The following is a 27,337-nucleotide window of genomic DNA, read 5'->3' as shown; positions in this document are numbered from 1 at the left end:
GCTCAGACGGTGAAGAACCCACCTTCGACACAGGAGACCCAGGTTCAGTCCCTGGGTTGGGAAGATCCGCTGGAGAAGGACATGGCAACCGACTCCAGTATTCTTGCCTGGGAAATCCCATGGACAGAGGAGCCTGGTGGGCTATAGTCCATGGGGTCACAAAGAGTCAGACACGACCAAACAACGAACACTTTCAACACATGTTGAAACACTTGTTACACTTGCTGCAGACTGCTATAAAATATAAAAAGTACGACAGGAGGAGCCAAATTACAGGCCAAACACCTTCGATATGAAGACCCCAATTATCAGGAAAGTGGGAATCCTTAAAATAAAGAAGCCGGACACCTTTCTAGCGGTCAGTCACCTCCATCACCTTCTTTCTTCCTTCTTCCTCCCCAGGTTCCCTGGGAGGAGGACAGAGAAAAGGCCGACCTCCTTCAGAGCATCTCAAGCCCTTTAAGGAATCAGCAGAGCCTGGAGCTGGGCCATGGAAATGCCATGGTCACTAGTTCCATCCAGTAACAGTCCTGAAAACTGTTAGCTGCTCAATTGTGTCCGACTCTTTGCCACCCTGTGGACTGCAGCCTGCCAGGCTCCTCTGTCCATGGGATTTCCCAGGCAAGAATACTGGAGTCGGTTGCCATGTCCTTCTCCAGCGGATCTTCCCAACCCAGGGACTGAACCTGGGTCTCCTGTGTCGCAGGTGGGTTCTTTACCGTCTGAGCCACCAGGGAAGCCCATAACACGCAAAGTAAATGCTACTTCACTGGATCCTCATGTCAATTTGCTGAGGCAAGTGGGACAAATATTTCGATCTCTGCTTTGTAGAGGAAGAAACAGAGGGTCCAATGAGTTGGAATTTGTCCAAGATGACCCAACCAGTGATGGGGGTCAGGAGGCATGGGTCTTCAGGCTTTTGGGGGAAGAGAGAGGAAGTGGAGGGCCAGGCATTAAACCTTGTCGGAGCTCCGGATGGCAGGGGGTTGGCAAGGCTCATCTTTAGCCAGTTGGGACCCCGTGCTTGCTCAATGCCAAGCAGACCACTGGGTGCTGTGGTTCAGAATGCTGGTTTCCACCCTTACTGGTGTCTGCAGCTTCCAGAACACTCAGACAAAGGCCTCTGAAAAGCATCTGGTCAAGCTTTGCAAAGGGAGAAAGCTTATCCTCCCATTCCTGAAGCCCCGAAGTCAGGGATTTGATTATGCTTATCATGATCTCAGCTTCCACTGCTCCAAATGCGATTAGTTTTGTAATTAGTTAATGTCATTACCTGTCATCAAATCCAGACAACGTTGGGCTCCAAAACCTCCCGTGGCAGAGAAACCCACAAGCTGACATCTTTCCACTGCTCAACACAGAGTTTCTTTAATAATCCTGGCAACCGGCCCCTTCTTCCTAGACCACAGGTCCGAAAGTTAGGAGAAAGACGTACTTCTTGTATTTTTCTTAAAAGGCCATTTAAAATTCTTTGGTCCCTTTCCCCCAAACTTTTCTTCACTCCAAGCAAAGCATAAATATAATCTTTTCAACAACTCGTCTATGCTTTTCCATTTCTCTTCTTATATATGTCGGCTGTATTTTGCTCTGGGCAGAATGGTCAAAGTAAGAACTGGTTTACCGTAGGGAAACACCCTGTTAAGGACTATTTTTACCTTTTACAAAATGCTGCTTGTTACCTACTTGCTGTTAAGTCCTGGGCGAGTGGTTTTCTTCTTTGCTTCTCTGCAGTCATTCGGTAAATACTCTCTGAGTGCCCACTGTGTGTGGGCACTTGTGGGCACTTGGGACCCAGCAGGGGATAGACTGTATCCTGGTCCTCTGGGAGCTTAAAGTCTGGTGGGAAAAGAAGATGAAGGGAAAGTCAACTATGTGGGGGCTGGACATCTTCCGTGCACCCCTGCAGACCCCCAGTCCTTTTATACCCCTGTCATGTGGGAAGGGACACCGGAAATGCTTCAGGAGCCTTTTTGCCCCCCCGGGGTTTGCCCCTAAACTGGGGAGCAGAATGGTAGGGTCAGTGTGATGATGGCTCCGTCCCCTCTTACGGCCTGAGGGTGACATGGTCGCTTTTCTGTTGGTTAGGAATCCATCCTCCCAAGGCTGCTTCCAGCCCAGGGTGATAACTGCTCATCCCGGGTTTGGTTTTCTAACCCCAAGGACCCTTCCATAAACAGACTGCTTATTAGGGTCTCTCCAGTCACCTGCTTGAAGGCTGCTCTTGTCCCCAGGGCACCCTGGGGTCAGAAGGCAGTGCTGTGGGACCCACCATCTCTTCCATGCCCAGGGTACCACCTTGTCACCTGCACATTTTTGGATTAAAGGTCCACGGGTTTCAGGCTGTATTGTTCCCTGTGACTCAATGACTCATTCCTAAGGCACATGATGGTCCTTCATCACTATACGTGTATCACTGTATGTGATGAAAGAAACACACCTACCTCCCCATGTGTCCTCTGACCCTGCTTGGCCAGCCCTCGGTGCCATCCGGATTCCAGGGGGCGATGAGGACCTGCCCGTCCACTGGTCAGTTCAGCAAGGCCTCAACAGCCTGCATGAATGCGTCCAGCACCTCAGTGTGGCCGTGGAGACCTTCCTCCACCCCCAGCCCTGCCTCCTGCCCTGCTGGGTGAGGCTTTATCTTTTTTTAAAGTTTGTCATTTTAATTTTTTATTGTCCTGCTGCTGCTGCTGAGTCGATCAGTCGTGTCCGACTCTGTGCGACTCCATAGACAGCAGCCCACCAGGCTCCTGCATCCCTGGCATTCTCCAGGCAAGAACACTGGAGGGGGTTGCCATTTCCTTATCCAATGCATGAAAGTGGAAAGTGAAAGTGAAGTAGTTATAAAAAAATGGATCTCTATGAAAAAACCATCGTTGTTGTTGTTCAGTCACTAACCAAGTTGTGTCCAACTCTTTGTGACCTCATGGACCGTAACCCATCAAGCTCCTCTGTCCATGGGATTTTCCCAGGCAAGAATATTGGAGTGGGTTGCTGTTTCCTTCTGCAGGAGAATCTTCCCAACCCAGGGATCGAATTTGCTTCTCCTGCATTGGCAGGCAGATTCTTTACCACTGAGCCACCAGAGATGCTCCCCCCAAAAAACCATAGAGAACATAAAACACAGAAGTGAAGTTAAAAACTGTGTCTCGCTGACATACAGAAGCACCATGAACGTTTGGGATGTATTAAGGGGGCATTGTCTTTAGCTTGTGGGTGGGGGAACACTTTTATCTCTAGCCAGGCCACCTCTGCTGACCAGGGTCTGTCTTTTCTAAAGAAGGTTTATAGATTCTCAGGCTCTTCAGCCTGCCCAGTTCACACTGGCCTGAACTGTCCACTTCAGCCAAACCAAGTATTTTCCTTGTCTGGATTTAAGCTTTTGTTTGTATTTCGGGGAGTGAATCTGGGCTCTGAGCTCTGCAGTTCATGGCGTCGTCTCTTCTGGAAACAAGGTCCAAGGGCTCAGATGGCTGGGAGCACGCCCATCTAGGTGGGTGGTTTACGTACTTAGGAAGCCCCGATGGATGCCATCCGGGCCAACTCTGCTGCTCTGCCCAAGGTTTTCAGGGTTACTCTGTACTTCCCCCCCAGGGACCTCAGCGTGTGTTAAAGCCACACCAGGATTTCCTGTGCAAAAAGCCCTTGAAATATGAAGTTCCCCATTCCTCCTGATGATAAAAGGAATGCAGAAAGAAAAAAAAAAATAACAGCTTCGTTACCTGATGGTACTTATTAGTTAGCTTCTCACAGAAAGAGTGATGAGAGATTTCCTGTGGATTTTGGTTTATACTCTGGGGAATTTGTCTGCAAAAGCCATGGAGTGGCCGTTGCTCCTGTGGATGTGATTTTTGTCTGTGATAAATGAAACAAGGATAATGTTCTTCGTTGGGTGATGCACTCAAGAATCATTCAGCACAAGTTTCGATTTAAAGCTCTTCTAGTTTCCAACAGCTTATTAAAAAACACACTCCAGTCTGGCTAAAAAATATCCTCAGGAAACCAGGCTGGAAGAAGAGGGGGTGAGACAGGAATGAGCTATTTAGCTTTTCTTGGAAAATGGCATAGTTCTCGGAGGAATGAAAGGCCGAGCATTCCCTGGATTTTTCTCAGGCACACGTGCCAGTCTGCAAAGTGTTGAAACCCCAGACACAGAACCTGGATTGATTTCACTTTCAGTCACTCAGGTGTTGGTGGCACAGAATAAACACCACCCAGAATGCAGTACCTGGAATTACCAGAAGTTCCAGGGTGCAGCATCATTTTAGGCAACACTTTTGGCTTCTACCTTGGGATAGTAAGGCAGTCATTCCGTCCACATAAGCAGAAGATTTCACTCTGTAAAAAAGAAATCTGGAATCAACTGACATCTGGGACGAATCTGCTGAGGGAATTTATTGAGGTGGCCGAAATTTTGTTCAGGTTTTTCTGTAACTTCTGACTCTTTGCAACCCCATGGACTACAGCCCACCAGGCTCTTCTGTCCATAGGATTTCCCAGGCAAGAATACTGGAGTGGGTTGCCATTTCCTCCTCCAGGGGATCTTCCCGACCCAGGGATCAAACCTGGGTCTCCGGCATTGCAGGCAGATTCTTTACTGTCTGAGCCACCAGGGGAGCCCCCAAGATCTTTACCTACATGAGGTAGTTGAATTCTAATCATAGCCATGTGACAAGATGTTTTCACTCCCATTTTAAAGGTGAGCAAAATGAGTCTTAAGGATATTAATTTGTTCAAGATCACAGGGAAGGAAGCTGCTAAACTGGAATTGTCTTGGGGACATGGAAGCAGTCTCTTTGTCGTTGTTCAGTCACTAATTCGTGTTCAACTCTTTGCAACCCCACGGGCTGTAGTATGACAGGCTTCCCTGTCCTTCACTATATCCTGGAGTTTGCTCAAACTAATATCCATGGAGTTGGTGATACCATCCAACCATCTCATCCTCTGTTGCCCTCTTTTCCTCCTACCCTCAATCTTTCCCAGCATCAGGGTCTTTTCCAATGACTCAGCTCTTTGCATCAGGTGGCCGAAGTATTGGAGCTTCAGTCCTTCCAATGAATATTCAGGGTTGATTTTCTTTAGGATGGCCTGGTCTGATCTCCTTGCAGTTCAAGGGACTCTCAAGAGTCTTCTCCAGCACCACAATTTGAAAGTATTTCCCTCCCTTTAAATTAGAGCACTGGGCTCTGGGGTTACCTGCTGCTTGCATATTCTTATGTGGTGAGTGAAGAGCTGAATGGGAAAATTTAGGTGTAAAAACAGAAACGCACCTGGATATTTTCTGAGCTTCAGAGCTGATAAGGAAGGGGAGGGAGGAGCAAGTTGGTGTCCCCTGCAGTGATGCCCCCAGCCTGAGGTCCTGCTGACCCTGCAGCTCCCCAGAGCTCTGTTACATGGCCGGGGATCCTTCGGGGTGGGTCACTGTCCTCTGATCAAAGACAGTTTGCACACGTGCTCTGTTCCCCATGGACAAGCTTCAGATGTTTTCTGCTCAGAGAGGAGTCTAGGAACCTGCAGCAGATGGCTAGTTTTCTCCAAATTTGCCTTCCTTCCTCCCTGGATGTGAAGTCACTCATCTAGAGACTTTACTTCCCACCTTCCCCTCAGGACAAACCACTACATTTTTGCCATAAAATGGGGGCTGAAGTATTGTGAGCAGCCTCTGTTCCCTGCCTTCACTGGGCATCGCTTTCCTCCCCTCCCCGTCTTTCTTCCCATGGGCTGGAACCTGGATGGGCTGGGACCGCATTGAACCAAGCAGGTGCTCAGTGCCTAGCAGGACAGTGGAATGACAATAGGCAGAGAATCTGGATCTCTTCATTGCCATGTGAAACGGAGCATCCTGTCTGCCTGGACTGTCCACTCCAGAGAGTTATGGGAAAGAGAAAATGATTTGATCCTGTGAGCCACTGTATTTTGGGATCTGTTTAATCTAAGAGCTGAGATTTTTACCCCAAATAATATACAACATTACTGGGTGGGGAAGTAGAGCCTTGATTTCAAGTCAATACCTTGTCTTCCTTCAGGTTTTTCTTCTTTCCTTCCTTCCACAAATATTCATTGCTGTCGTTGTTTAGTTGTTCAGTCATGTTCGACTCTTTTGTGACTCCATGGACTGTGGCTCTCCAGGATCCTCTGTCCATGGGATTTCTCAGGCAAGATTCTGGAATGGGTTACCATGTCCTTCTCGAGGGGATCTTCCTGACCCAGGGATTGAACTCAAGTCTTCTGCATTGGCAAGTAGATTCTTTTACTGCCAAGCCACCAGGGAAGCCCCACAGATATTTACTGAGCACCTACTGTCTACCAGCAGTGTGCAAGTTACTGGTGATGCTAAGAGATCTGTGCCTGGATCTTCCTGGATTTTGCCTTCTTGTAGTGGAGATTGACCACAGCAAATAGATGGATGTTAAATTAAGACTATCCACTCACAGACTGAACTATGAAGGATGTAGCCTTGGGGCTGGGGAGAGAGAAATAGGAGAGAAAAAAGCTACTTTAACTAGGACTGCTCTGTGCTGAGTGCTCAAGCAGTCAGGAAGCCAGGCATGCAGGCAGAGCAGAGCGTGTGCAAAGGCTCTGGGACAAGGAAGAATCTGAGCTTAAGGGACTGATAATGGGGGTGGAGGAGGGCAGAATGCACTAGAAGATGGGCCATACCCTTGGGGCTGGGGCTGGGCCTGGGTTTCACTCTCTGTGTCCTGGAAGCTGCTGAGTTCACAAGAAGTGTCTGTGTATGTGTGGGAGTCAGGTGGGGGAACAGATAAATCACCTGATTATTTTATGAGATCACTTCTGCTACTTTATGGATAAAGAACTTTGAAAAGACAAGAATCCCCACCATTACCATGGGCTGTTGTGGTCCTGGCAAGTGGTGGTTGAGAAAAGTTATTCAAAAAATCATGGAAGAATTTCTCTAGTGATGTAATATTTGAATTCCTTAAAAAAAATATGCCCAAGCCAGTTGTTTGAAGAATTATGTTGCAAGAGAGTTTCTTTCTTCTTCTTCTTTTTTTTTTTTTTAAAGTCCTTATTGAATTCATTTCTGTTTCTGTTTTATGTTTTGATTTTCTGCTGCAAGACATGTGGGATCATAGCTTACTGACCAGGGTTCGAACCCAGACCCCCTGCACTGGAAGGTAAAGTTTTAACCACTGGACCAGCAGAGAAGTGCTGCAGGAGTGTTTCTTGGACAATAGGCTGTCCAGTTGCAAGCAGGCTGGGAAAAGCTGGTCATGGTTCTGCGATGCTGTTCTCCTGATCACATTCATCGTTTGGGGTTGTGGGCGAGGCTGGAGGAAGGGGTTGGAGGAGCTGTGATGAGGTTTTCAAAAGCTTCTTAGGAGCCTGGTCTTTGGAATTTTTGCCTCTGGTTTAGAAACAGCAAAGGAGGAAATGGAAATGTTAATTTTTAAAAGCTTCCTGGACCACAGCAACCCACTTTTCTCAAGCAAGTGAAATCTGTGTGTAAGGACCATCCTTTCCTTCCAAAATTAATTTTTAAGTGCTATTTGACCTCTTAAAGATCGACATCCTGACTCCTTTAGAAATAACTCTGAACAAGTAAGTTATTTCAGGAAGGAGACGACACAGCTCCTGAACATGCTGGTGTCTGTACAGTGACTATGGGGATTTTCTTTCGAAGGTTTTCTTCTCTCCCCTGATTTACTGAGATAAATGGACATGATGTTGTGTAGGTTTAGGTTTACAGCGTGTGGATTTGATATACGTATACTGCAAATTTCTATGCTTTTTTTAAACACTGTCCTCAAAAATAGGAAATTGATTTCTCTCTTCTTAAATTCATTTTATTTTGTTTTATTTTATTTTGATTTCTGTTTCTTAGAGGGGTGATAGTCTGTGTTAAGTATACCATCAGACTCCTTTTGTGAGGTTTGTGTTTGCATATCTGAAACATCTAAAAAGAGAGGAAGTCCAGGTTTCAACTTCTGCACATCAGGAAATAGTTATGTGTCCCAGCCTGGCCTCGCGATGGGCTGGTGTGGCGGGTTGGCCTCCTTTCTCCCCACCCCCATCTTTCCCATCTCTCACCTCAAGGCATTTCTGAGGACTCGGAATATGCTTGACTGCCCCCGAGAGTGGCTGGCGGTCAGCATAGCTGCTCCATGGGAATCAGCCTTGGAGCTGGGCTCTCCAGGGGGCAGGACAAGGGGCCAGGGAAGCGGGGGTCAAGCACACCTGGGTTTCCTATCCCCGAGTGCATCCCTGGGAGAGGCCTGGGGAGTCGGATCAGATGGGCTGGCTCAGAGCCTAAGCTGGGCTTCTCTGGGCCTGGGTCCCAGGACAGGGAAGGTTAATGAGATGGACATGGCAAACGCCGAGGGCTTCTGAGAAAGAAGAGCCTGCTCCTCACTGTCCCCTGAGATACACTGTCAGACCCCCCAGATGGGGACGGATGATTGAGCTCTCCTCCAGGAAGATCCGAGTGTTTTCATCAGACAATTCAGAAGTAGCCTTTATTCAGGGCTAGTCACCACTCAACACAGAGCCACTGAGTCAGGAATCAAGAAAACATCCCATTTTATTTTGTCTCTGACTTTGCATAAGCTTCACCCAACCCTTGTCACCTTTCCAAAAGCCAGGACTTCCCCAGCAGTCCAGTGGTTAAGACTTCACCTTCCGATGCAAGGGTGCAGGTTTCATCCTTGGTCAGGGAGCTAAGCTCTCACATGTCTCATGGCCAAAAAACCACAACATAAAACAGAAGCAATATTATAAAAAGTTCAATAAAGACTTTAAAAATGGTCCACATAAAAATTAATCTTGAAAACACCCCAGATATACAGGATTCCTATCTGGAAAGGATTGATCTTTTCATTCCAAGAAGAAGTTAAGTCTGTGTTGAACTGTGATAAAATGGACATAGTTAAGGATCAAAACCAAACAGAGCAGACAGATGAGAGTCTTCTTTGGTTGGAGGGTTTTTTTTTTGTAGAAAATACTCCTGAGAAAAGGCAAGATGGAAATGTGTACGTATATGTGTGTTTATGAGTATATTTTAAAACAATGAACTCTAAGTGGAAAGGAGAAAAGAAAGAAGAAATTTGGGTGAATCTATGAGATTGTCACAATTTATGAGAGTTTAAAAAGGCAACTGCTTTTTCAGGAGCCAATTCTTAATTTCCCACATAAAAGTATGGGAATTGAATGGTAAATCCTTCTCTGCTGACAAGACCCCTGAAAAGAGTTGGGAGAAAGAGTTACTGTTCCGTTTCCATTCATGTGTCTTGAAAGCCCGTGGCTGCGAAACTGCCCGGGACCCACAGAGGCCCGGGTTTCAAAGCTGCCCGATGACTTTTCAGAAATGATCTATTGTGGGGCTTTGTTTTGTCCGGGTCGCCCTCGTTTTGTTCTGCTCGGCCTGTATCACTCTTCTGCCGCTGCCATTAATCCACCCTGTCTCTCCTCCCCATTCAGAGACGCATTTTAACCCTGCCCCGCACAGGGCGCCGGCTTGAAAGGCTGAAAGGCTGAGCATCACTGCGGGTAGAGGGAAGGCAGGCGGGCGGGAGGGATGGAGGGATGGAGGGAGGGGACGGGGAGGTGAGGGGGAGGCAGGGGGCGGGGGGCCCTGGGCGCACAGGCTCACCTGGGGTGAGGGTGTCCAGGAAGCAAAGAACAGGGGAGCCTGTGGTATAAACTGGCTCTGTCTGTCTGCTGGGAGCTGGATGAGTTGAGAAAAAACCTTTTTTCTCACAGGGTCACCATCTGGCTAAGCTGCCTGCGCTGGGAACTCAAGCTCCTGGAGCCTGCAGCTGAGGCAGCCCTTATTTTTCTGTTTTGATTTGATGTCCTTGCTTGTAGTTACCAGGCTCCTTGTAGCTCGAGGGTTGTCAGACTGGGATAAGATGGCAAGAGATACAGTGATTCATATTAATAAAAAAGAAGAATTAAATCAGAAACCTATTGTTTAGTTAGTCCTCCTGGAGGTCTGATTATATTCAATTATATCCTAAGTAGAGGAGAAGCTGCATTTTTACCTCCTCCCATGCTGCTATGCTCCTATGCGCACCTCCTTTGCTGCACACCGCTCATCTTTAACGGTGCACAGGGATCGTCCGAAAGCCCCAAAGGGTCCTGAGAGATGCTGGGTTATCAAGTAGAAACAAACATTCCCCAAGTGCCCTCTGCTTCACACCATCTGTGGTTCTGACGACACAGCCAGTGGGAGTCGGCAAGGGGCTCTGCTCCTCCCGGTCCTTCGGGGACCGCTGGCAATGGAGAGTCAGTCTCCACCTGGGCACCCATGATCCCCACGGACTGAAGAAGCCATCTTGCAAGGCTTTCACCACGGCAATGAAATCTCCAGCTCAGATGAGCCGTCCCCAGCACTTAGTCCAGAGGCTGCAGCCAACAGCCAGCCCTGGGTGTTTTGTCTCTAGGGCCCAGGAGAAGGAAGAGGCAAACCAGCCACCCGCCAGCCAGGACTATCCTGCATAAGCTCTCCGGGATGAGGGGAGGGGCATACCTGCCAAAACAAACAAACAAACATCAAAAAACAGAGCAGCAAAGTATATTCAAAATTTTGGTGGTGGTGGTTTAGTTGCTAAGTTGTGTCCAACTTTTTGTGACCCCATGGACTGTAGCCTGCCAGGCTCCTCTGTCCATGGGATTTCCCCAGGCAAGAATATTGGAGTGGGTTGCCATTTCCTTCTCCAAGGGAATCTTCCCAATTGAGGGATTGAGTTTTGGTCTCCTGCATTGCAGGCAGATGCTTTCCTGACTGAGCTACCAGGGAAGCCCAAATGTTTTTATTGAATAATAAAGTCAAGGATTAATGATTTCAGGGCTTCCCAGGTGACTCTTGGACTTCCCAGGTGGGGCTAGTGGTAAAGAACCCACCTGCCAATGGAGGAGATGAGAGAGATTCAGGTTCAATCCCTGGGTTAGGAAGATCCTCTGGAGAAGGAAATGGCAACCCACTCCAGTATTCTTGCCTGGGAAATCTCATGGACAGAGGAACCTGGTGGGCTATAGTCCATGCTGAAGCTCCAATACTTTGGTTACCTGATATAAAGAGCTACACTTTGGAGAAGACTCTGATGCTTGGAAAGATCAAGGGCAGGAGGAGAAGGGTGCGACAGAGGATGAGATGGTTGGATGGCATCACCGACTCAGTGGACTTGAGTTTGAGCAAACTCCAGGAGATAGTGAAGGTCAGGGAATTGTGGCATGCTGCAGTCCACGGGGTCACAAAGAGTTGGACACGAGAACGACTGAACAATGAATGATTTGACGATAACATACTTCATCATAGCTCCCACTATCGTTTGGGCTGCATGGCCTCAGGCAAATCACTATCCCACGGGGCGTCCATTTCATCCTAGACAGAGGTTCAGTGGGTCTGGATCTGTGGTTCTCAAACTCGAATGGGCTTTAGATCAGGGCAGGACTTAGTAAAGCATTAATGCAAGACCTCAGCTCTAGCATCTCTGATTCAGCAGGTTAGCGGAGGCAGGAGGCAGGACTCAGCATTTCTAACAAGTTTCCAAGTGATGCTAATGCTGCTGGTCCAGAGAACACACTTTCAGATGGTCTCTAGCTGAACTTGAGAGTCAGACATAGCCAGAAAACCCAGCCTTTCCTGCACGGCATGAGGTAGAATCCGCTGAGGGAGGTGACTGCTGGCGACAGTAGAATTTTCACGTGGAAATTTGACTGGAAAGCGATTCGTCGGAGCATCACTAACCTTTAACCTTTTCTGAGAGCGCATTTGCATGCTGGGTTGACACATTCCGTTTAAAGACACATCTCAATTACAATATGTGGTCCAGACGGCTGCCCTTGTGGGGACAGAGGCGGCCACTAAACTCTGAGCAATTACTTAAAATTAGACTTGTCAGATTTGTTTAGGTGACCAGGCAAGGACATACATTGACCCAGAGTCACTCTTCCTGGAGAGACATTCTAATGATTTTGTGTATCAGTCAAACTGTTCAAATACTAATGCCGTCTTCATGCTTTAATCACCATTCTAGTCAGATGTCATTTTTAGAAGCCCTTGGGGATTTGCATTCCTTAATGATTCTTCAATATCCAAACCAAGCATTCTTTAATTGGTGTAAATTGAGCAGTGTTCCAATGCAAACAAGGAGAGGGCACACTGATCAATGATGCTGTGCGTGTCTGGCTATTGGAAAGCCATTGCTGTTAGATCAAGTAACAAATCCTCGGCTCCATCCGCCTTGGAGGAAAACCAGCTCGTGGAGCCGACAGATACTGTTGCTAGTTGTCATCATGATTTGGAAGCACTGAACAATTTGAGATCCCCACCCTCATCTTTTAGCAAAAGGGATCAAAAAATCCATCATAAAATGTTCTCTGTTCCAGTGTCAGAAACTGCATGCAGAATCTGCCTGCCAACGCAGGAGACACAAGAGACTTACATCCGATCCCTGTGTCGGGAAGATCCCCTGGAGGAGGAAATGGCAACCCACTCTGGTATTCTTGCCTGGGAAATCCCATGGATTGAGGGGCGTGGTGGGCTACAGTCCATGGGGTCGCAAAGAGTCGGACACAGCTGAGAATGCACACACTGTGAGTTCAGCGAGGAACAGTATCTCTATCTTCTGGCGGTTTGTGTCTGCCTCTCTGCCTCTATTTATAAATTGCAAACAATATACAATTCTTGTTAACTTGACAAGCCATCTTTTTCCATGATTTTTTTTTTTTTTTTGGTCCCAATGGTACATGATCCATCTAATCATCCGAACCGTGGTCGGGAAACATGAAACAAGTGTTCATTCCCTGCTACCTCTAGTAAGATTGAAAAAACTCCAGGCTTTATACTCAAGAAACCCAGGACAAATCCTTCTCATAAATGTGTCAAGCCCACTTTTCACTCCTGTCTTTTTCCATCAGCTCTCTCAAATTGAGTATTTATTACTGGGGTGGGAAGAAAAGGCGGTAGCAGGCCCGTTACAGCCCCCTCGGCTCAGGCCTGCCAGCCTCCTGCTCCTTCAGCTTGGCTTGGACAGTACGGGTCTGGCGACTGCCTGTGTTCATTTTTAATCTATCTGGTTTTTGACAGAACGTGCCGGTTCTTGTGGGAGAGTCTCTCAAGTTGATTTAAGGTTGAGTTTTAAAGCGGTCCAGTGCTTCAGATGAGTGGTGAGGAGGAGTAAGAGGCTATTGGCATCCTTGACGACTGCACTTAGGAACTTGGATGTAGAGAGGAGCTTTGGGTGGCTCAGACGGTACAGAATCTGCCTGCAATGAAGGAGACCTAGGGTTGATCCCTGGTTAGGGGGAAGATCCCCTGGAGAAGGGAATGGCTAACCACTTCAATATCCTTGCCTGGAGAAGCTCATGGACAGAGGAGCCTGGCGGGATGATGTAATCCACATGCATTTCCCCAGAAGGTGTACTGATTCCCTTCTGATGCTCTCGCCAAAGGGATTTGAGGGCCTTGGGGGTAAACCTTATGCACATACCCTGGACTCCAGGGTTCACTTACAGGCTCGTCTGGAGGAATGAGACAGAACGACACCTGATAGCCACTTCCTGTGCCGGGAGGTCTCATTGACCAGAATATCACCCTCAGAACAAAAGCACATTCATGCTGGGGGGTCAGCATTTCTTTATCTGCACCAACTTGGGAGGGTATCAAAGAGCAGGCTTGGAAAGGACTGTAGAAATAACCTGCCCCCCAACATTTTTGAGGTACCCCCAGGTCTTCAGTGCTGTGGCCCCCTGTCTTACATGTCTTGTTTCTGTCTCCCTTTCTTTTACACTGCCCCCTGCCTTTCTTCCGGAGAAGGCAATGGCACCCAACTCCAGTACTCTTGCTTGGAAAACCCCAGGGGCGGAGGAGCCTGGTAGGCTGCAGTCCATGGGGTCGATAAGAGTCGGACACGACTGAGTGACTTCACTTTCACATTTCACTTTCATGCATTGGAGAAGGAAATGGCAACCCACTCCAGTGTTCTTGCCTGGAGAATCCCAGGGACGGGGGAGCCTGGTGGGCTGCCGTCTATGGGATCACAAAGAGTCGGACACGACTGAAGCGACTTAGCAGCAGCAGCAGAAGCAGCTGCCTTTCTTCAGCCCTGCGGCAGGCATAGAGAACTTGTTACTAAAATTCTTGGTTCCAGTTCTGGCTTCTTCCCTGAGCTTCTTCCCTTCACATGGCTTCTTTCCTGAGCTTTTTCCCTCTCTGGCTTCCCATTTCTTCATCCCTAAATGAAACAGTAGAATGAGATGAACTGTAAGATCCCTTTGGGGCTTCCCACATGGCTCAGTGCTAAAGAATCTGCTTGCCAATGCAGGAGACGAGGGTTCGATCCCTAGGTTGGGCAGATCCCCTGGAGGAGGAAATGGCAAGCCACTCCAGTATTCTTGTCTGGGAAATCCCATGGACAGAGGAGCCTGGTGGGCTACAGTCCGTGGGGCCTCAAAGAATCTGACACGAGTGAGCAACTGAACAACAAGATCCCTTTGAGCTCTAACAGTTGAGGAATTATTTTCTCCAACGCCGGCCCACATGAAAGTCAAGGGAAGATGTACGTGTCTTCGAGCCCCTGGTCTGACTGTTTTTCACAGAAACAAACAACGAAACCAGCACTTCCCAAACTTGCATGTGCATTCAAATTGCCTGGGGTTGGTGTCTGGCTCAGGGGGTCTGGGGTGGGGGCTGGGGTTTCCCTGGCTGCTCTCAGTGGATGGGAGCCAGACTGAGTAATGAGGCCTCAGACCAGAAGCTAAGTGAGGGCCAGGGCTTGTCTGCTCTGCTCACCGGTGGCCCCCACACAGCCTGGCTCAGAGTGCACAATGGCCCGAGGTTTGGACACGTGCATCCTGGGGGGAGGTGTTCAGAGCAAAGTCTGAGCCGTGGACCGCTGGTTCCTGAGCCATGTCTCAGCTTCACATCCCTGCTTTACTTCCTATGGGACTGAAAGGTTTCAGTTGCAGGCTTGGCCCCCGTCTCACTGGGCGCCATACAGGGGTAGGCGCAGGGGACGGGCAGAGCCTGGGGGAGGTGCTGGAGGGGAGAAGCAGGGGACCTTGCCTCCTGTATCCTGGCTCCCAGCCCACTGCCCAGGGCCACTGCTCTCAAGCTTATACTTTGTCTGCTTTCTTTTCCCCTTTGGTCGTTCCTCTTTTTTAAAACTTTATTTTGTATTGGGGCATAGCCGATTAACAATGTTGTTTCGGGAGAAAAGGGAAGGGACTCAGCCATACATATACATGTATCCATTCTCCCCCAAGCCCCCTTCCCGTCCAGGCTGCCACGTAACACTGAGCAGAGCTCCCTTTGCTATACAGTCTGTCCGTGTTGGTACTTATTTATTTTTACTTGCTAGAGACATTACATTGAACATTACAGCAATTAAGACTTGAAGCATATAAATCTATGTGTTTGGAAACACGGGCTTCAGTTCGTGTGTGCATGTGTATACGTGTGTGGGCAGACATGCGTGTATGTGTGTGCATGCACACATGCGTGTATGTGTATGTGTGTATATGTGCATGTGTGTCTGAATGTAAGGTCCTTGGAGAGCATTTTATCCAGTGGAGGATGCGGGCACACCCCATGTCCCCTTTAAGACAGATTCAAGGTATGAATAAACCAAGTAAGGACATGAACTCTCTCCCCTGAAGGACAGACCCTTTCTACGTGTAGTCCACTTTTTCTTCTGAAAGAAGTACCTCGGGGTACCGAGGCCAAAGGAAAAGGCACAGATGAGCCTGATCAAAGTCGCCGTTTGGCAAGTAATTCTCCAATCACCACTCGACATTTTTGGAGGTGCTTGCCTTCATTTTCCTGTCTTTCTGGGACTTGTCTGCCTCTTCTGTCCGTTTGTGAGCAAAGGGCTTCCCTGGTGGCTCAGACAGTAAAGTATGCCTGCCATGTAGGAGACCTGGGTTCGATCCCTGGGTGGGGAAGATGCCCTGGAAAAAGGAATGACTACCCGTTCCAGTATTCTTGCCTGGAGAATCCCATGGACAGAGGAGCCTGGCGGGCTACAGTTCAGGGAGTTGCAAAGAATCGGACATGACTGAGCGCCTAACTTTTTTACTTTCTGCTCCTTTGTAATGTGTTCCACCTGGTAAGTCTGCCCCTGTTTGCCTAGCTCCCTCTGTATTTTGATTTCTCCTCTCCTGCCATCCTGCTGGTTTTGTTCAAAAGGCAATGGGTGTCCCCTAAAGCATGGTGTTCTTGGTCCTACTCTTAAATACAGGAGTTTATTAAAGGGTGGATCGACAGGCTTTCTGGACTGTTTGCCCTAATCACTAAAATATTTTGAACACAAACTCCCAATATACACTTGGCAATTTATTATTTGTTATTTCTTGTGCACAGATACCATTGATGATATAGATGATGCTATGCTATGCTAAGTCACTTCAGTCGTGTCCGTCTCTTAGTGACCCCATGGACTGCAGCCTACCAGGCTCCCCCGTCCCTGGGATTCTCCAGGCAAGAACACTGGAGTGGGCTACCATTTCCTTCTCCAATGCATGAAAGTGAAAAGTGAAGGTGAAGTCGCTCAGTTGTGTCCGACTCTTAGTGACCCCATGGACTGCAGCCTACCAGGCTCCTCCGTCCATGGGATTTTCCAGGCAAGAGTACTGGAGTGGGGTGCCATTGCCTTCTCCGGATATAGATGATATATATCATAAAATAAAAATGTGGAAATTCAAAATGATGAGTATGTTAAAGAGATGTAGACTTTCTAATGGAGAAGGAAATGGCAACCCATTCCAGTGTTCTTGCCTGGAGAATCCCAGGGACGGGGGAGCCTGGTAGGCTGCAGTCCATGGGGTCGCACAGAGTCGGACACGACTGAATCGACATAGCAGCAGCAGCAGCAGCAGCAGCAGACTTTCTAATATTTTCTTCCCATGTCCCACACAGTCCCTTTGGTGACCATAGACAAGACGTGGAAAAGACTTTTCCAGTCTAACTTTAGGGGCCCCAAGGATGCTACAAACTGCTTGCCCCTTCTCAAGGCAGCCCTTCCTTCCACAGCCACCTGTCACCGCAGCCGCCGGCTGGCCTCCTGGGAACCACAGGGTGGAAGTCGCTGCTGCAGTGACCTGAGCTGTTTCCTTCCACCCCTTCCCTGGCTCGCAGGTCTCAGTGCAGCTCTTGGAGCCATAGCTGTGTCCTCTATGTTCCCTTTCTTGGGGAGCACCCATCCTCAGCCAGCTGACGAGCCCTTCACCCTGTGGGAAGCTCTGGCCCCTCTCTGCTGCCTGTGGGCCAAGCCCTGTTTGGATTTGGATATTGGCCTTTCAACCGTACAAACACCTGCTTGTTATCACCAAGGGTGGATGGTCTTCTAGGATTGGTCCAAGGTCTCAACTCTTGAAAGGCACAGAGAAGCAAGGATGGGAGACACACAGCATGGACTGTGTCTGTGTGACACAGTCACACAGACTGTGTGCCTCCAAGATGCAAGTTCCTAGGAGTGGAGGTGCCCTGACCAACCTCCATACGCAGCATCTGGAGCCACGGCCGTTCAGAGGATAGGCTGAATGAATGAATGGGGTATGACATGCATTTGGCCTTCACTTGCTGATAATTGGGAAGCTTCTTCCACCACTTGCTTTGGTTTGGGATCTGACAACACTCTGTCATCCTCACTCAGGTTGTGTCCCGTCCAAACCGGGAAGAAGAGACTCAGCTTCTGAGTATAATCTCAGTGATTAATTCAGATGGGAAACTGTGAGCTTAGGGCAAGAAATGTCCTTCTGTGGTTTCCAGCATCTCCTCTGTCCCGTGGCCTTGGAGCCTCCATAGTCCGCAGTGCGAGGCCTGGCTTCTTTCTAGAAATTGATTTCAACATCATACTTTTTTTTTTTCCTTCTGTCTCCAGAAATTTTTTTCCTAGCCAGCTTTTTAAAACCCTTGGCCTCAAAATCTTAGTTCCCCACATCCGGCTCCCCCACCTCTCCCTACAAACAAACTGTTACTCGCTCTAGGCTTTCTTTCCAGTGCAACCATCTCTGCTTTGTAAAAGCAATGACAAATTAAACAATTAAACAAAAACTGTATGATTCCATTTATTTATTAATTGAATTATAGTTGATTTACAATATTGTGTTAATTACTGTTATACAGCAAAGGGATTCAAATGTATATGTCTGAATATCTATCTATATACATACATACACATGCTTTTTTTTCAATGTTCTTTTCCATTATGGTTTAATCATAAGATTTTTTAAAAGTCTTTACTGAATTTGTTACAATATTGTTACTGTTTTGGTTTTTGGCCTTGGGCATGTGGGATCTTAGTTCCCTGATCAGGGATCGAACCCTCCCCCCATGCTTTGAAAGGCAAAGTCTTAACCACTGGACCAGCAGAGAAGTCCTTAGCATAGGATATTGGATACAGTTGTCTTTGCTGTACAGTGGGATCTTGTCGTTTAACAGTTTTTTTTTTTTTTGTAGTAAAAAAGTACAACATACAATTTATCATCTTTACCGTTTTTACTTGTACAGTTCAGTAGCATTGAGCATACTCATATTGTTGTGAAAAAGAGCTTCAGAAGTTGCAAATCTGAAAGTCTATCCCCGTGAAAGGACAACTCCACTTTTCTCCCTTGCCCAGACGTCTGGTACCACTTTCTCTTGTTGAGTTCGGTTGATCTAGTACCTCCTAGGAGTGGAATCATACAATATTTGTCTTTCTGTGACTGGCTTGTTTCACTTAATGTCATGTCTTCCGGTTTCATCTACATTGTATAGTATCTTATGGGCTTTACTTGCTTATAGAGTTGAATAATATATAATTGTATGTACACACTGTGTTTTCTTTATCTATTCATTTTTGATGGACATTTGGGTTTCTTCTACCTCTTGCTGCTGCTGCTGTTCAGTTGCTCAGTCGTATATGACTTTTTGTGACCCCACTGACTGCAGCCCACCAGGCCCCCCTATCCATGGGATTTCCCAGACAAGAATACTGGAATGGGTTGCCATTTCCTCCTCCAGGGGGTCTTCCCGACCCAGGGATCAAACCCAGGTCTCCTGCATCTCTTCCGTTGCAGGAGGATTCTTCCTGCTGAGTCACTGGGGAAGCCCCTATTTTAGTTACATAGTACAGGGATTTTAATGAAAATGACACATTGAAAAGAAGAGATTTACTTAAAGCTTTCTATTGGAGTGCCATGAAGACAGCTGAAAAAAAAAAAAAAAAGCAGTTTGGACATTTTCTAATTATAGGTAATTGGCAATTGAATTTTATTAATTTTTTTTGAGTTTTTTTCATGCCAAAAGCTTTTCCCCTTATTAAAGTAATAAATAAGTGTCTGCCTAAAGCGATTATTTTATGGGTCAAATAGCTCCATCTTTGTACCAGTAGCATAAAATTCTGGTTTTAATAATTCAACGTTATGGGGCCTATCTAGAATTTCTTATGGGAAACACACAGAAATCTAGGATCTTACAAAATGATTTATCTTTCATTCATGTTTTAATCCTACTTTTAGTACAACTTGAATGTTAGTAGATACAGCTGGTACCGCGAAGCCCTGGTCAGTAGGTAATAAGTAGGTTATCATTATCCACAGCATTAGAAGGGCTTCCATGGTGACTCAGTGGTAAAGAATCTGGCTGCAATGCAGGAGACCTGGATTTGACCCCTGGGTTGGGAAGATCCCCTGGAGGAGGGCATGGCAACCTACTCCAGTATTCTTGCCTGGAGAATCCCATGGACGGAGGAGCCTGGTGGGCTATGGTCCATGGGGTCTCCAAGAGTTGGACATGACTGAGTGACTAAGCAGAAGCAGCCCAGAACTAGAAACTCCTTAAAAATGAAATATGCGGGGCAGCCCCCAATGTTTTCTCTTCTGAAACTGCAAAGCAAATAGGAATTGCCTGAGCCTCTGAGGCATCCCACTGAATCCATCTAGTCCCTCAGGTCCTTAGACCATGGCTGGGGTCTCCTGAGACCCTAAGGAGCTTCAAGCATGACATCCCCTGTCAGAAGATTACTGTACACCTTCTTTTATGCAGCTGAGCCATCAGAGTGTCACATTTACCTCTAACATCTCTGCTTTGTGGTTTTAAAAACCCCACACAAGAATTCTTCTGAAATAGATCTGTCAAGACTCTGAGCTTGGGCTCTCTGATTCCCCAGGGCTATTTGTGGCTGGTTCATCTCTCTCAGGGTGAGAGGTTCTGTCTTACTTCACTTGAGGTTCAAGTTTTCCCTGACAACAGACGGTGTGATCATCGCCACTGTGATCTCCTTAAAGGAATAGATGGGATGTAAGAGAAGCAGAAGGGCAAACTGTAAGTATGATCACCTGCCCGACATCACTCATATGCAGAATCTAAAAAGAAACAAACGAACTTATTTATGAAACAGAAACAGATGCACAGACTTAGAGAAAGAACTTATGGTTACCATAAGTGACCATAAGGGTGGGTGGGGAGGGTAGGGGGTTTGGGATGGACACATACACATTGCTGTGTTTAAAGTGGATAACCAACAAGGACCTCCTGTAGAGCAGTGGGAACTCTGCTCAACGTTATGTCGCAGCCTGGATGGGAGGGCAGTGTGGGAGAGAATGGATACATGTGTATGTATGGCTGAGTCCCTTTGCTGTCCATCTGAAACTATCACAATATTGTTAATTGGCTATACTCCAGTGGGTTTCCCAGGTGGCACTAGAGGTCAATACAGAAGACTAAAGGGATGCAGTTTCTATTGTGAAGATCCCTGGAGGAGGGCCTGGTACCCCACTCCAGTATTCTTACCTGGAGAATCCCTTGGACAGAGGAACCTGGTGGACCACAGTCCATAGTGTCACAAAGAGTCAGACACGACTGAAGTGACTTAGCATGCATTCAGAACATAAAATAAGAAGTTAAAAAAAAGAGAAGTAGAAGGACAAACTAAAATATATAGGTGTGATCAGAGGGGAAAAAAACAAGCCAGTATATGAAGTATTATAAGAGTAACATGAATTTTAAAAGTTACACGGAAGGGTAGTAACAAAGGCTTGTTGTTCCTGATGACTTCGGGGTCATGCTGCTCAGAAAGAGGAAGCGGGGGATGTGTGGGCCCACGTGGAGAACCCCGGAAGCCCTTGTCATGCTCTTGCCCAATATCCATTCAATCGGCCCCATCCTTAAGGATTTCTGTACACAGAGGGTGGAGTGAGTGAGGGCGGTCAGCTCCCTGCCGCCTCTGGAACACTGTCTACACGTCCCCTGACCATTACTGTCTGGAAGAGAGCATAAAGCCAGCAGAGAAAGGCTTGCTCCATCACCTGTCAACTCACCCAATTCCGGAACTGGTTGAATGTCCTGGAGGGACTGGTGGGTGGACATCCTGGCATCTCCCTCATCTCTTTCCTGGCAGCTGGGCTCCCCGAATGCAGATGTGGGGCCACCCCCTCTGCTCTGCTGGAAGGGAACGGCTGGCGAGGGTTCTCTGGAGGCTGGACGAGACCATCAGGCTTAGCATACTGGCCTGATGAGATGTTGAAATATTTATTTTTTTGAAGTTCAAAAGTCCTTGTCATGCCCAGGCTGAAGTCTGTGGACATGAGAGGAATTCTTAATCAGAGGGGGCCTACTTCCACTTACTGATGACCTTGGCGTGCAGCAGGCAGAAGGCAAGCGGTGATCTCTGCCTTGCTCTGCCGAGTGGTTGTTTTCCCCTAATAAAACAGAAAGTCTGGGAAACAAAAGAAAGCAATCCAAAACACTCACCTGTTCGGTGGTCTCTCATCAGTGCTTGTATGAAATATTTTCTCATGTGGGTGAAAACAGAAGCAAATAACTTTGCCGTTTTACTTATTTTTTTTTTGTTTTTATTAAAAAATATTTGTCTGGGGGCTGCAGTGGGTCTTCTTTGCTGCACACAGGATTCCTCTAGTTGTGGCCAGTGGGGGCTACTCTGTAGTTGTGGGGCGTGGGCTTCTTGTTGCGGCGGCTTCTCTTGTGCAGCATGGACTCCAGAGCACAGTCGCTCTGCAGCATGTGGGATCTTCCCGGACCAGGGTTTGCATATATGTCCTCTGCACTGGCAGGCGGATTCTTAACCTCTGGGCCACCAGGGAAGTCCCAACTTTGCTATTTTCAAGTAGCCTTTTTGTAAGAATCATGTTTAATCTTAAAGATGCTTGTTTCTTAATTCTTTTGAGCATCTACTCAAAGCAAAGGAAGAATTGTGGAATTATTCAGATAATTCAGACACAAATGCCGGTTTTCCTTTAAACGTGTAGACAGTGGGAGAAAAGTGTAGCTACATCTGCCGTGTGTGTTTGGAATACTCTTTTGGCCTTACCCTCAAGCCAAGTCGCCCATCAGTGGAAACACATTCGTTATCTGTCATAAAAATGGGCCTCAGCTTTTGGCCCAAAGTGAACAACTGTTTTTCTTTGGTGTTCACAGTAGTGAGTAATTTGGTATTTATACGCTTCGATCCATCACAGTCAACACTGATCGCAGAGAAAGATGGAGGTCCCCATCTGGGTATAAGGTGACTTCTGCTTGCGGGCCTCTCTACCTGTCCAGTTTCAGTACCTCTGTTCCCCAAGGGACCCCGTGCTGCAGGGAAACTTCCTCTGTGTTCTCACACCCGGCTGGATCACTGCCTCCTCCCCTTCTTCCTCCCGGGCTTTACATCAACTGTGCGCTCCTGACCCTCTCCTGACTGCTCCTCGGACAGCAGCCTTCCTGTGTCCTCAGGGGAGCCCCCTCCATCCGCATCTCCTCCTTGCCCCCTTTCTGACTCATCCACCTTCTACCCTATCCTGTGCTGAGAAGGGCATCTGTCCTTTGGGCTCTCATTTCCTCCTCTTCACGTCTCTAAAGGACCACCTTTTCCTTTCAAGGGCACAGATATTCACAGAGAGACTCAACTGTGATTGGTCCCTGCTGGGATGGTGAGAAAATGCAGTTCCAGCGCTCGTGGGGCTTACATTCTAGTGGAGGAGAAAGTAACAATCAGGCATATAAAAGGATACCAGGTGGAGTGGTTACAAAAATATGCAGGGGTTTTCCTGTCTGACTTTCCCAGCACTCTGTGAATCCTGAGAGCAGGTCCTGGGGGACCCAGCAAAGAGTGTTCTCGAGGCGGTAGCTTAGGAAGGAATGAACAGTTACAAGGAGTGTTCACTGGACGTCTGACCATCATCCCAGTCTTTCCAGCACTGGAGGATGTAAAAGGAATAAGAGCTAATTTTACTTGTCTTTCCAGATGGAACATTTTCTCTCCTCGAAGAACATCTCGGTGGCATTTTCAGAGATGAAATGAAGTCTTCCCTCTGATTGGAAAATCAGTGTTGGTTCATACAGACAGGCACATCCCTACAAATGTCTTTTGTCTGCCGATGACGCACCACTTACGTCAGTTGCCTGCCAGATACGTGGAAAATGACGGTTCTGTACTACAGGTTTTCATTCCTATTAAATGCTATGGCATGTGATCTTGAACAAACATTTGTAGTCAATGTTTGATCAAAAGCCCGATTCGATCAAGTAAATAAAGCATTAGAAAAAATAATTTCCTTCCTTTTGCTAAACGAAACCCATTAAGATGCTAACACAAGTAGGGCTCAAGACAAGGGGCTTTGAAAACAACAAAACGAGTGAGACCCATCGCACATTTGCATTCGGAAATTAATTGTTGCCCTAATTACTTGCTGGTAGAAGCATAAATTAAGCAAATATAACTTAGAGGACGGAGAAGGCAATGGCACCCCACTCCAGTACTCTTGCCTGGAAAATCCCATGGACAGAGGAGCCTGGTAGGCTGCAGTCCATGGGGTCACTAAGAGTTGGACATGACTGAGCGACTTCACTTTCACTTTTCACTTTCATACAATTGGAGAAGGAAATGGCAACCTGCTCCAACATTCTTGCCTGGAGAATCCCAGGGACGGTGGAGCCTGGTGGGCTGCCATCTATGGGGTTGCACAGAGTCGGACACTAAGTCGACTGAAGCAACTTAGCAGCAGCAGCAGCAGCAACTTAGGGGAAGGTTTTCGACACCTACGGGTCTCTCCCCTCTAGAGGAAATTGTCATAATGGTTCAGTGTGAGAGTTTCCTTTTGCTGTCTTCCTGTGATGGAGGGAAGACAGAGGTTGAAACGGAGCCCATGGAAATGAAACAGACTCCAGAGAAGGAGACAGATACTTCCCAGGTGGCTCAGTCCGTAAAGAATTTGCCTGCCAATGCAGGAGACGTGGGTTCAATCCCTGGCTGGGGAAGATCCCCTGGAGTAGGAAATGACAACCCACTCCAGTATTCTTGGCTGGGAAATCCCAGGGACAGAGGAGCCTGGGGGGCTACAGTCCGTGGGGTTGCAAAGAGTTGGACATGACTGAACGACCAAACCACCACCACCACCACCAGAGAAGAAGACAGACGCAGGTGGGTACTCCTAGTTTTTCCCTGTAAACTGTGGATGGACTGCAACCAATGCAGCACGGTGGGAACAGGAGCAGCTTTGAAATATTACTGTTAAGCGGGACTCCGCCACCCCAACTTGGAACCAAGAGGTTGAAGATGCAGTTAGTGTGGAGCTGTATTCATCTTGATGACATCAATAGGATTGCATGGTTGGAGTGCTGGCTCTGCCGGCTTTCTGGAACACTGTGTCCGTAGAGCTAGAGGTTTCTGGCTCCGGCTGGAGTATTTCTTGCTGTTGCATAATTAGGCATATATTATCAATGACCTCTCTCAAAAGCTTAGGAAGCAGCACAATGATGCTGAACAACAAACAGCTCCAAATTTCAATGACTTACGTCATTAAGCCCCAGTTCTGGGGCTTTGGGTCAGCTGCGGCTGGGCCAACGTGGGCTGGGTTTGGTTGGGCAGCTCTCCTCCAGGTTTAGGGGCCAGTTGGGACAACCCTGCTTCGGGCTGCAGCTGGAGCTCAAGTCTGTTTCATCTGCCTTTCATTCTGCAAGGATTGTCTGAGGGCTTAGAACCGTATAGACTGATCTTTCCAAGGTGAAGGCAAATGCTCTCAGAGGAGTGAGTGTAAACACGCATGCATTAAGGTCCGGACTCCAAATCTACATTCGATATATCTGCCCACATGTTATTGGCTAGAAGAGGTCCCGTGGTCGAGCTCAACATCCGTGGGATAAGGAAGTAAATTCAAGACTTCCTTGGTAGTCCAGTGGCTAAGACTCTGAGCTACCAGTGCACGGGACCTGGATTCCATCTAGTTCCCTGGTCAGGGAACTAGATCCCACACGCCACAACTAAAGATTTCCTGAGCGTTGCATTGAAGATTGAAGATCCTGTGTGCTGCAAATAAGACCTGGCACAGCCAAAGAAAGAAATAAAAATAAATATTTTAAAAAAGAAAGTAAATTCATGCCAAGGAAGTCAGTATTGTATGTGTTTGGGGCATGCAGTGAATGTTTGCTAAACAGTAATTTAATCTACCATGACTACACACATGCTTAGTCGTGTCCGACTCTTTGTGACCCCATGGACTATAGCCTGCCAGGTTCCCCTGTCCATGGAATTTCCAAGGCAAGAATACTGGAGTGGGTTGCCATGCCCTCCTCCAGGGGATTTTCCCAACCCTGGGATGGAACCTGCATCTCTTGCATTGGCAGGCAGGTTCTTTACCACTGAGCCTTCTAGGAATCTAACCTATCATGAATACCTGCCTGTAAAAGAAGATCTTTATTTTCCGATTGAGGTCTTTCCACAGAAACTGCTTAAAATTTGCCCCTTTTTCTTTTCTGATGAGTTTGTTAGTTATAACTGAGTGAGACTAGTCAGAAAGACCTTCTCTCAGTAGGACAGAGAATTTAGAAAGAAACATGGGCCAGCCTCCAGCAACAGTGGCCTGGGGTGATATGGCTGACTCTGCATCCTGCTGTTGGGATGTGGGTGTGCCGGCCTGACTCGGCTCGTGGCAGCGCGTGGAGCTGTTGGGGACAGACCGGCAAGGCAGGAATCTGGCCGGGCAGGAATCCCACCTTAGCGACTGTGTGTGCAACTCCCCTGCTCTGATGACAGCACCTCCTCTTCCCTGTCACCAACTGGCAACTCGCAGCAAAGGATGTTTTTCTGATCATTTTGCACTCATTAAATGCAGCTGTCACAACACGGGATGCGAGGATGCATGCAAAACTTTCCTGCCACGTCAAAATAAAGCTGAAGAGCATTTAAAAAAGGAGCTGAACCCTTTGAAGCTGATTCTCAAGGAATATAGGAAATTTCGCCTTTTGTTGTTGACAATTGAAAGTGTTCCCTTGCAACACAAATTAAACCTTGGCCTGAGCAAAAAAAGCATCATCATTCATCAAAAATCTGCAGCAGGAGCCATTTGGCCAAGCAGTAGGCCAAGTGCGATTGTGCTGCTCCTGAGTCTCCATGACCCAGAGGCGCCACGTTCATGGGCCTGGCTGGTCCCTGATAATGGTTCAATGGGCTGAGTGGTTCCTTGACTCTTGAAGAAGTGTTATGAGAATGAAATCTCCACACCCCTACTGCATACCCCATTAGAGAAGAAAGCCAAAAGAATGGATTCTGGGAGCCTAGCACACACTGACTGAACTGGACTCCCCGGGTAGAGGCGAGGGTCTCCCCGATCTTGGTGTGGTCATCAGAATTCCCTTCTGATTCCAGGTTCCCATGGGCCTGCTTGCAAACCAGTGTAAAGGACTGTGCGCTCACTAATGTGCTTCCTGATGCAGTTGTGTGTGTGTATGTGTGTGTTCAGTTGTGTCTGACTCTTTGTGACTCCATGGATGGTAGTCCTGGAGAAGGAAATGGCAACCGACTCCAGTATTCTTGTCTGAAAAATCCCATGGACAGAGGAGCCTGGTGGGCTACAGTCCACGGGGTCCTAAAGAGTCAGATACGATTGAGAAACTAAGCACGCACACTTGGACTGTAGCCCACTGGCTCCTCTGTCCATGGGATCCTCCTGTCAAGAATAATGGGGTGCATTGCCATTTCCTTCACCAGGGAATCTTCCTGACCCAGGGATCAAAACCTGAATTTCTTGCATTTCCTGCATTGGCAGGCAGGTTCTTTACCACTTTGCCAGTTCAGTTCAGTTCAATTCAGTTGCTCAGTCGTGTCTGACTCTTTGCGACCCCATGAATCGCAGCACATCAGGCCTCCCTGTCCATCACCATCTCCCGGAGTTCACTCAGACTCACGTCCATCGAGTCGGTGATGCCATCCAGCCATCTCATCCTCTGTCGTCCCCTTTTCCTCCTGCCCCCAGCCCTCCCAGCATCAGAGTCTTTTCCAATGAGTCAACTCTTCGCATGAGGTGGCCAAAGTATTGGAGTTTCAGCTTTAGCATCAGTCCTTCCAATGAACACCCAGGGCTGATCTCCTTCAGAATGGACTGGTTGAATCTCCTTGCA

At 47.6% G+C, this 27,337-nt stretch overlaps 1 long non-coding RNA gene across 2 annotated transcripts in view; it reads left to right on the top strand.

Moving 5' to 3' along the window:
• The window catches only part of LOC133256767 (uncharacterized), a 44,060-nt gene extending 20,621 nt beyond the window's left edge, over positions 1-23,439 (top strand). Inside the window, exon 4 of one of the 2 annotated variants that reach the window (XR_009739297.1) lies at positions 23,187-23,439. This is a non-coding gene — a long non-coding RNA (uncharacterized LOC133256767). Of the gene's footprint in view, positions 1-16,993; positions 19,315-23,186 lie in introns of those variants that run through there. The other variant, XR_009739295.1, reaches the window with a different exon arrangement.
• The last annotated feature ends 3,898 nt before the right edge of the window (positions 23,440-27,337 follow it).

The sequence above is a fragment of the Bos javanicus genome, chromosome 11 (genome assembly GCF_032452875.1).
Source record: "Bos javanicus breed banteng chromosome 11, ARS-OSU_banteng_1.0, whole genome shotgun sequence".
Classification (NCBI taxonomy): domain Eukaryota; kingdom Metazoa; phylum Chordata; class Mammalia; order Artiodactyla; family Bovidae; genus Bos; species Bos javanicus.
The sequence above is the reverse complement of the archived record's forward strand: the minus strand, read 5'-3'. Positions and strand labels throughout refer to the sequence as shown.